The sequence below is a fragment of the Psammomys obesus genome, unplaced genomic scaffold (genome assembly GCF_907164565.1).
Source record: "Psammomys obesus unplaced genomic scaffold, mPsaObe1.curated_primary_1811, whole genome shotgun sequence".
In the NCBI taxonomy this organism is placed as follows: Eukaryota; Metazoa; Chordata; class Mammalia; order Rodentia; family Muridae; genus Psammomys; species Psammomys obesus.
This window is the reverse complement of record NW_026596095.1, coordinates 4,567,658-4,573,657: the sequence shown is the minus strand read 5'-3', so window position 1 is coordinate 4,573,657 and position 6,000 is coordinate 4,567,658. Positions and strand designations below refer to the sequence as shown.

The 6,000-nt window shown below is 40.7% G+C and overlaps 1 protein-coding gene across 1 annotated transcript in view; it reads right to left on the bottom strand.

Moving 5' to 3' along the window:
- The window catches only part of Dbt (dihydrolipoamide branched chain transacylase E2), a 40,721-nt gene that overhangs the window by 23,888 nt on the left and 10,833 nt on the right, over positions 1-6,000 (bottom strand). The window lies entirely within an intron of this gene.

Below are 6,000 nucleotides of genomic sequence, written 5' to 3'. Positions count from 1 at the left end.
AAAGAAAGAAAGAAAGAAAGAAAGAAAAAAATAAGAAGCCCAAAATTCCTCAAAAATGTTCATTGTCCCTAGCAACTAGGAAAAATGCAAAACAAAACTATTTTGAGAATTCATCTTACCCAAGTTAGAATGGGAAAGACCAAGAAAACAATTGACACCAAATACCAGAGGGAGTGTGAGGTAGAGGGAACTGGAGAACAAAATTAAACCAGGACAATCCTATAAGAATAACTATTATAAGGACACTATAGCCAGGTGGTGGTTCACACCTGTAATCCCAGCATTTGGGAGGCATGTGCCTTTAATCCCAGGAGAAAAAAAAGCTTAGGTCCAAGCATGGTGGTACAGGCCTTTAATCCCAGCACTCAGGAGACAGAGACATGCAGATCTATGAGTTCTAGTTAGTTCTGTTCAAGCAGTTCCTTGGGTTGAGTTGAGAGGTAGGGCAATGGAGTTGAGATTTCAGCAGTTCAGTCTGTGGAATCCAGAAGCAGTTTTTACCATGAAAGTTTTACAGAGAGAGGTTGAAGGTACAACAAGGTAGATAAAGGTGAACACAGAATAAAGCAGAGAATGAGAAGAAGCCAGATTAGAACAGATTGCTAGAGGTAGTTTGAGGCAAAACAGAGCAAAAAGTCAGAAGCTGAGAGAAGCCAGATTGAATCAGTCAGCTTGGCTAGGAGTTTGGACCAGAACAGCCAGAGTTCAGAAAGAGCTAGGGAAGGTGAGCTTATTCAGCAGTAAGTCTCAGAGACTGAAAACATTCTAGGCCTAGATTAGATTATATGGAGGCTTAGAAGCTTCCAGGAATAGGCCTAGGTTAGCAGATGGAGGGAGGCAGGGAGCCTCCAAAATGACAATTACCTCAGCCAAATAAAAGTTGCTGTTACAGGGAACCCTCCTTCATTGTTGGCGGGACTGCAAATTGGTTAGGGAAATTTAGAAGTCTCAAATCTGTGGAGAATTCTCAAAAAGCTAAAAATAAATCTATCATATGAGTGAGCCAAACTACTCCTTGGTATATGCCCAAAGGAGTCAACGTCCTATATCACAGATACTTGCTCAGCATGTTTATTGCTGCCTACTACTCTATCTAGTCACAAGAGTGAGGAAACCGAAACACCTCAATGTCCTTCAGCTGATGAAAGGATAATGAAAATGTGATACAAGTACACTATGGAATACTACTCATACTCAGCTGTAAAGACAAAAGAAATCACAAACTTCACAGGTAAATGAGTGGAACCAGAAAATATATCGACTAAGGTAAACCAGGCATGGAAAGATAAACATCATGGTCTCTTTGATCTGAGATTCCAAGATCCAGATCTTCAGATGTGAACACATATCCTGAAGTACCTACAGAAACACTCAGGGTAAAAAGGGACCATTCATTGCTAGGACGGGAAAGTCAGGTGCACTAGAGAGGAAAAGAGCAGGGTACAAGGGATTTGATAGGGAAAACTGAAAAAATGAGGGGCACTAATTGGAGAAAAGGAGAGAAATACAAAAAAAGGAATACAAAAAAAGGAAGGTGACATAAAAATAATGACGTCTGGAAAGGCCACAAGGAAGATACTATTAACTACCTACTTTTATAAACAAACAAACACAAAAACAAAATAAAACAAATGTGTAATATACATAACTGTATATAAATAATTTACATGAATTTTTTTTTCATGTAAGCTGACCAGCCTTTTTCCAAGAGCCAAAATCTAACAAAATCTAACCAGGCACGAGAAGCCTTCTTTTTTAAAAAGTTATTTTTATTTGTTTTATGTGCATTAGTGTTTTGTCTGCATATTTTATGTCTCTGTGAGGGTGTCAGATCTTGGAGTTCCAGACAGGTGTGAGCTGCCATGTGAATCCCGGTCCTCCAGAAGAGCAACTGGTGCTCTTAACTCCTGAGCCATCTCTCCAGCCTCAGAGAAGGCCTCTTTTGAGCTGTTTCAGGGTTGTCGAAGAGACTTACCTAATGTTACAGACTGCTGCTCTCACCCTTGTTTGCTCCCTAGAGGTGGAATGTAAGTCTCTATTGCTGAAGACACCACGCAGACCTCGGGGCTCCTGAGCTAGAACTGACCTGAATGCCTCCTCCCTGAGGACTAGCTTTCATGGTTCCAGAAAGTCATATAAGCTTCCAAAGGAGGGAGGCAACTAACAGTCTTCCCCGGCGATGACACCTGTGTACCACAACAAAGAGTAGCATGCATAATAACCCTCAGTGTGCAGTGTGCAGCAGAGCTCACCTTGGTAACCAGCAGCTCTCTAATTAGATCTAAGGCTCGCTCGACAACAGTGTAATTGTGGCTAGGACTAAAACCTAGAAAACTACCAAGGTTAGTGAAACTATGGGTCATGGAGGAAAACCTACAACCTCCATTTTACCAAACCAGAGTAATCGCTAGTTACATTCCAAACATTTGTCCTTATATGTACAGGTAAGTGTGGTCCTCATCTCCTTCTCAGAGGCCATTATCGAAAACTATAACCAATCAAAATGCAGAGATGTGGAGCCCAGTCCCCGTGGATACATCTAGAGAACACTCTCAAAACTAAAGCCTTCCTCTTGTGGAAAAGGGGGCAGAGGATAGTAAGAGTCAGAGGATCAGCGACTTTGCCATCAGACTGTGTCTCCTAGTCATGTCAGAAGCTACACCGGTAAAGTCTCAGCAGCATGGCAGCCTAAACATGAACTAAACAAGGACAATAACAATAGAGAGGCCAAACTGGACAGGAACACCATGGGCCTCAACCCTACACCAAGAACTACAGGCAAGTAAGGAATGCTGAAAGAGAAACAGTCTTTCTCAGGGAGAGCGCACTAATTGATTATCCATTACCAAATGAGTAACATTATACAGACTAAACAGGTTATATTTATGTATTTAGAAATTGTATGAATGTATGTATGTATATCCATATATATGTAACACAATTTTTAAAAAAGGTATGAATTTGAAAAAGAGTAAGGAGGGGTATATGGGAGAGTTTGGAGGGAAGGAAGAGGAAAATGATATAAAGTACAAGAGCAAATTTAAAAAAATAAAATATTAGCTCAAAACTTGATATACACAAGCAAGAAGCTGAGTTGATTCCAAAGATAAACTCAAAGAGAGCAACAGCCACACACACCAAAATGAAAAGACTCTAGAAAGCAAGATAAGAACCACAAAAAGGGAAGGCTCCTGAGATGAAGAGGTGCTCTCTAATCAGAATCCAAGAATTCTGGGAAGTGGAAGGTTATACATTTAATGGGTGAGTGAAAGAAAAAGACTACCCTGAAAAATATTACATTAGGGGGATGGAGAGGTTAAGAGCACATGCTTCTCTCGCAGAGGGCCACGGCTTGGTTCCCAGCACCCACGTGGTGGCTGGAAACTGCCTGTAACTACAGTTCCAGGGGATGGACACCATCTTCTGTTATCTGTGGGCATCAAGGGTGTGATGTGCACACGTACATGCTGGCAAAGTCCTCATGTACATCAAGACAAATTAATAAATCAAAAATCTTTTAATCTTATATTTTCTTGAGCCAGGTATAGTACGTACCTCAGCAATCAGGAGGCAGAGGCATACAGATCTCTGTTAGTTCCAGTCCAGGTAGGGCTAGAGACAGAGACCCCATCTGAAAACTAAAGCTTATGGCTAGGAAAACTATTCTTAAAGCTAAGGAGGAGGGCTGGAGAGATGGCTCAGAGGTTATAAGCACTGGCTATTCTTCCAAAGGTTCTGAGTTCAATTCCCAGCAACCACATGGTGGCTCACAACCATCTATAGTGAGATCTGGTGCCCTCTTCTGATGTGCAGGCACAACACTATATAATAAATACATCTTTAACAAACAACAACAACAACAAAACTAAGGAGGAATTACAGAGATGGCTCAGAGCCATCTTAGCATGCCAAGATGTATTGCTCTTGCAGAGGACCCAAGTTTGGTTCCCAGCTCCTATACCAGGTGGTTCATAATACCTGTAACTCCAGTTCCAGGGCTCACTTATAACTCTTATCTTAAGGGTACCTTGCACTCTTGTGCAAAAATAATAAAAATTAACACTTTCCCAGAACTAAAACGGATAAAACTAGCGATTGCCACATTCACCTCTCAGGAAATATTAAGAATTATTCTGGCTGAAATTGAGAACACTGAACAATAAGTCAAATCCCCATGAAGAAATGAAGAAGAATAAAGGTAATGACAGATGAGTTAAAAGGAGAATTCTCAAACAGTACACCAGAAATATCTAGTTAAGAAGGTAGTGATGGCAAAATACATAAACACAAACACATGAAGCATCAACAAAATGACAGACAAAAATCTTACCTTATTAGTAATTACATAAACTACATATGGTTTACACACTACAATAAAAAAAGCAAGCATTAGCAGAATGGAAGTGACCCAACTGTGTGGCTATCATCGCCTCTTGCTCTCCAGGATCCCACTATGCAGCTGAGGCTGGCCTCAGCAGAGTCATCCTCCTGCCTTAGCCTCCCAAGTGCTGGGATTACACTATTCTTCAGATAAAATCTTATTTTTAGCACTTTTCAAGTATAACATAATGTACATATTTTTCTTTCAGTCATTTGTAAATATTACGTTAGAGAGGAAATGCTGGTTAAGAAAACTCTTAACTAATTCTTAAGAACTCATGGGAAACATGTGACATGTTTGTCATTTAGGCAAGTTTGAGAGCCAGGCGTGATATGCATACTGGTGACCCTGTCACTCAGGAGACATAGGCAGGAGGATCACAAGTTCAAGACCAGCCTAGGCTATGTATTGAGATGCAAAAAAAAGAAATAAACAAACAAAAAACAACTATCAGATGTGGAGTGCAGGGGACAGATTCTCTCTGTGTAGTGCAGGCTTACCTCAAACTTGAGATCCTCCAGCCTCACCCTTCAAAGTAGCTGAGAAAACCAGGCCTGGCCTTAAGAGTCTCATTAGGAAAAAAACAATTTCCTCTTCTAAGAGCCTTAAACCCCTTTACTATGCACGTAGATCTACAAAATTAATAAGATAGAAATTAGGAAGTGTTATGAATCGCTTCAAGACCAAGAGTAGACTTGGTCTTGAAGTAAAACATTAGTAAGTCAAATGTACGCAGTCCTTTGGAATGTGAGACATTTCCTAGACATTACATTTGAATCATGGCAAAAGCCATGACTGTTACCTGACTCCACACTGTGGGGAGACAGTGGCTCAGCAGAGCACAGGTGAGTCCTAGGTGAGGCAGCTAGTTTTAAAGCCAGGCTCCTCTGAGTCCATGGCTCGCCCCAGGGTCACACAGCACCGGGAAAGACATCAAGGAAGGCTGGTTACTAAAATCTTCTGCTTACAAAACAAAGACTGCTAAGTGGAAGAAATGACATTTACCAGCCTCAGTCTGCTTCTTTAAACAATCTTTGAGCCTTGAGCAGTGGAACATAACCAGTATCCCGGCATTGAGGACACAGAAGGCTGAGGCAGGAGGATGGCAAGTTTGAGGTTAGCTTTGACTATAAAGCAAAATCCTATCTGGGGGGAGGGGAGAGAAATCTATTTAGTCATCATAACTGCTACTAATAAAAACCTTTAAAATTTAGTTCATTACCAAGAAATATTTTTCCCCGTAAGATGAAAGACACAAAAGGATGAAGACTCCTGACTTTTGCTCCAAGCATCTATGTATGTGTGTATATATGTATGTATGTATGCATGCATGCATCTACCTATTATTTTTTCTATCTATAGTACATAATTTTACAAGTTTGTTTTTTTTTTTTTTAATTGAAGGGACACGCAAACATGAGGGCACTTACAGTTTTCTGTTGAGGCCAGAGGCATAGGACCCCCTAGAAGTGAAGTTACAGGCAGTTGTGAGCTGCCAGACATAGTTGCCGGAAACTGAACTCAGTATCTCTGGAAGAGCAGTCCATGCTCTTATCCTCTGAATCATCTCTGCAGTCCTAATTTTTTAAGTTTTCAGGAGAATTTTTTCACTTGTGTCT